The sequence below is a fragment of the Aedes albopictus genome, chromosome 1 (genome assembly GCF_035046485.1).
Source record: "Aedes albopictus strain Foshan chromosome 1, AalbF5, whole genome shotgun sequence".
Lineage (NCBI taxonomy): Eukaryota > Metazoa > Arthropoda > Insecta > Diptera > Culicidae > Aedes > Aedes albopictus.
This window is the reverse complement of record NC_085136.1, coordinates 333,379,350-333,384,353: the sequence shown is the minus strand read 5'-3', so window position 1 is coordinate 333,384,353 and position 5,004 is coordinate 333,379,350.

Genomic DNA, 5,004 nt, shown 5'->3' with positions numbered 1-5,004 from the left:
CTGATATAAGACTTTCATTCCACCGAGAATGCATGTTTGCAAAATCATTTTCTCCGAAGGTCCCTTCAATATTTCCGGTATGTCGATATTATCCGGTTTTGATTTACGTGCTCTTCTGGTATTCGGCTTCCGAGTATTCCTGACACCAGTCGATGTCGTATGAGTATGCAGTACTAGAACGAAATACAAATAACCGCTAATTAGTAGCATTTATCAGTAGGGAATTATAAATTTAAAAATCAAATAAACAAACTTAACAACTAATACACACTTTATTCAACTTTTCAAATAAAACACATTCGGCTCGCCACCGTATTCGAGTAGAACCTTGCGTGACATTTTTGGCAGGTGGTTATGTGTCGCATTACCAAGCATAACTCGAAAAAGACCATTAACCTTGCGAGTAGTACTAGCTCGGGCTTTGCACTTGACGTGATCGGTAACCACTCGGCACGCCCAGTATGTCGTTTCTCCAACGGTGTTGTTCCTGGAGAAAGTATAGTTGTCCAACACTAGAAGGTGCTTCCCCCGTTGTGATGTGAACAGCACCAAAGGTTGATCTTCCAATACGATTGTTTCGGCTTTGCGCTGGCGCCTAGATCTGTTTGGTCGACTAGCGATATGAGTCGGAGGAGAAGGGGATTTGCGCGGCGTGGGAGAGGGAGTGGTCATAAACTCGAACTCGATGAGCGAATTAAGATCTGGAAAAGACAATGGAACTGTTAGCGAATGGTACAAGAATTTGAAAACAAATTGAAGTAAAATAAACTAAACACGAAGTACTAGATGTTTCAACTTTGAACCACGCGTCGATTTATTTTTGGCTGTACAACATAGATTTTGTGATAATGTCCATATCGGGAGGATGGGTGTGCTCAAGCTGGCGTGCAAGCAGCATCGTGTTGTCCGAATCGGTGATAAGACGTGCCCGGCACGCTTGCGATCGTTGTTTGCCACAAGTCCAGTATTTGCGATTCTTGAGATGTTTCGAGCAAATGTAGGTATGATTGTCAAACAATATTTTCGGTTTTCCACGCTGACCGGTGACGTAAGTGAAATTTACCGCCGGTTTATCCGCCAGGAGCTCCACCCAATAGTCTAGACGAGAAAAATGGAAATTAAGCTGTGAGATTCGTGATCTAGTACTGCATCTGACAACCTAATAAGGCAGTTTCATCATCAACTTGCTTTTCTTTTCTGTTTATTGAACAAATAATTTCAGATATATTGTCGATAGTCGGGCATATGACAATGAACGGGATCGGTAACGGACACCTTGTTGTCCAACTGAGAGGTTATTACTTTGGCCTTACAACCCATCGTACGAAGCTTCGAACAGCGCCAATATGTGGTCCGGAAATTTCCTTTGTTGCGAATGAACGAATACCCATCCACGATTAGCTTCGGTGTTCCCCTTAAACCGCTAACAAATACCAGCTCCTTGTACTTTCGCGATGGATCTGAAACAAACACCGAAGGCAATTAGTTTGGCAATCCATACAGATATTCGAATGCAAAAGTTGATAAAATCAAAACTAACAACTTTTATCTATTCTTTTTATTGATATTGCCATAGTTCACAAAGTCAGTGATTATGCGCCGTTTCTCTTATAGTTACGTGACGCAAGCCTTTGGTTGTAATGGCACGGGATCGACACTTTCGTTCCCGGGCCGCAGCACATATCCAGTAGGTCTTCTGAGCGTTGCTGCTGTTCCGTAGGTAAGTGTGGCCACGGAAGATCATTTTCGGTTTTCCCTGCCTACTGATGGTGAATGCTACGTCCGAATTATCAAACGGAACACAAATCGTATTATCTGAAATTGATGAATGGGATGTTTAGCGGACATTGCTAGTGTTTTACTTTCGCGCTATACTGGTGTTCACGATGAATGCAATGATATTCATTGTGTATAGCCACGACTGAATCAATAGGAGATAATCGATGTTTATCATGCATGACATCAATTTTATGACAATGGTCTTTGAACCTGATTTATCATTAGAAATGAACCGAAATTTTAACGCTTATTGCTTGTGTTCTGCATTCGTACCATACAGCTGTTCACTATGAATGCCGCACAAGGGGATAAGGGCATCATCATGAGATAATGTACTTTTTGCCTTTTTTATGCAAAGTCAACGTATATTTACATTTTCCCCAGTCGGTGATTGTGGTCGAACTCGTTGATTATGATACGTATTTTTCCTCGATAGATTATAGCTTGTGCCTTGCATTTGGTCTTCCTTGCTCGCTCGCACACCCAGTAGACTTTTCCGCTCTTTTTGACATTGCGCAAGTAAATGTACCCATCCAGGCGCAGCTTGGGGAAACCGTACAGTCAGGTTTTTTTTTACGCGGGAGATACGTACCGCGTAAAAAAAACTCAGTTCCAAATTCAAAAAACCGCGTAAAAAAAGACTCACCATTTCTCGACGAATCATGCAAAAATAAGACGATGATATTTATTTTTGTATGGAGTTCACATCTCACATCACATCTCTGCCCTCGAATTCAAACTGGGCTGCGTAGTTTTTTTTTTATCTGTATTAACGAGATTTTTAGGCCTTAGGCTAGTTCATCTCGGGACCCACGTTTTACTTCCCTTCCGAAGGAAGAACCCACATTTTGTGAGTTTTGTCGGGAGTGGGATTCGATCCCAGGTCCTCGGCGTGATAGTCATGTGTTCTAACCATCACACCAGGTCCGCTCCACATTGCTCCGTAGTTATTCTTTTCTAAAAAAAAATGAGTATGCAATTGTTAGTAGAGGGATAACCTCTCAGCACTGATATTTGGAAAAGGCAAGATTGTATTTTAAATTGATTGTATCCGTCCAAAAGCATCATGGGCGTACACGGTCGCTTGGTTATAATTCCTTAAAATCTTGATTTACCTATAAACGAATAAAGGGGAAACTTTTACAATTTCATAGGAAAATAGAGTTATTCTATTTTTGTTTTAAACTCAAGAACTACTTGTGGTTACCGATCTAGCTTATGTTACAAAACAGACACTTTATTCGGAATCCTATAGAACAACATTTAAAGGGATGGTTCTTTCTTCACTTCAAAGGCGGCACCGCCGACCGGTTTATCGTAAAACTCGTTGATGTCCACATCGATCAGATTGATCTTGGACAGATCGTTGTACTCGTTCGGATGCGTATGGCTCTTGTGAGTGTACTTTACGACCAAACTATTCCGATGGGTTACTACTTTGCATTTGCACTTCTTTGATTTGTACGCCGAACGGGACCAGTACGAGCGCTGGGTGTCCCCTTTGGTGCGGAAGAAGGAATTGTTTTCGATCACCAGCTTGGGTTTACCTCGTTGTCCGGGTGTAAATGTCCATGCAGCAAGATTCAGCACTCCCGACAGCCGTGCTTTTTTCACTGAAAATAGATTTAAGATCGAATTAGCTGACAGAAAAAAAGTTTGCTATTACAATCTAGTACTTCACAAAACATACAGTATGCGGCAGGAAAAAATGCGAAAGTGTTTTTCAACTTCAAACCTCATTTTCGTCCATTTGACATTAACCAATCTATGTTTCAACGTTCCATGATCTATAATAGGCTAGTTTTCTGAAAAGTTAATTAAAAAATTTCCCATTTTGGTCACTAACCTTTACAGGGAGGCGCCTGAAGATGAAGACAACCAGAATTTTCAAACCGCAGAAAATCGCACAGGTCGCTAAATTTCGCATCTGATAAAACAAAATTTTTAATTTTCTCTACAATATCATCAAATATGTGTACTTATTTCATCTGGTATGTAAAACTACATAGCTCTGGATCAGTGTGGTCTAGTTGTTCATCGAATTTGAGCTAATTTTGTTACTGTTATAGTCATTTTGTTCAATGACCATTGGGCGCGCAGTTTATTGATATCCGCTTATTAGGCCTACATTATCACATGTTAAACATGAAATGTGTTCATTTTTATTTTTCAGTGCTAGAATATAGACATTGACTGATACACTGTCATGAAAAAATAGTCATATATATCCCATATTTAGCGTGTAATAGTGCCTTGAACTTTTCGCATTTTTTCCTGCCGCACCCTGTAGAAAACTGTTCGTGTTCAAGAATTTGACTTTATTTCATATCCGGAAATCTGATGTTAGTTTTCAACGTCGTTTCGTTTCTCCTGGCCGATGATTGTGCACTAGATTTTTGAACGTCACATCGTAGAAGTTGATGTCATCTGTTATCAGTCGGGCGCGACAACGGAAGGATACAGCTTTAGCACAACCCCAATAGCATTTTCCGTTACTTCTCTTGTTGACAATGTACGTGTATCCTTCGATCAGCAACTTTGTGTTGCCTCGTTGACCAACCACGGTGGAAATGTGAATCTCTTGTTCTAGTTTCACCAAATACTGTTCTGGTACTACACTGATGTCGGGTCTGATGGTGGCAACCAACGAAGTCGGCGGAATGTAATCGATTTCTAGAAGATAGATAAGTTATCAACACTAATAATAAAAAATAATCAATAGAAAGGATGAAGTAGTAGAACGGGATGATGAGTTACTCGAATTTATTAGAAACAAAGCTTTGTATACATTGGGTCATGTGTGTGATGTGAGTTTGTCACTTTGTACACTCTTTGATCTTCGAATACTGTGATCCGAGCTCGGCAATTGCTTTGCTTTGTACGATCGCACACCCAATAGGTGGCCTGGTTAACCTGCTTGCTCCGGTAGTACGAAAACCCTTGATGGAAAAGTTTCGTTATCACTTTGCTTTTAATCGGATAGTGAACGAATCGAATCGCACTAAGCGGACCCCAGTCGTACGGGTCTAGAAGTAAATGAGAAACAGTAATGATTAGATTCTTCTGACCACACATGACAAAAGGATTACGAGCTGAAACCTTCCAAACACTCGGATCATCAAAGCACACGAACATTTATTTCTAAATCGATAAGATTTAATAAGACTAGAGTAAAATAGAGATCAATCGGTGATGGACTAGATTTTGGTATGTGTCTTCGTTGAT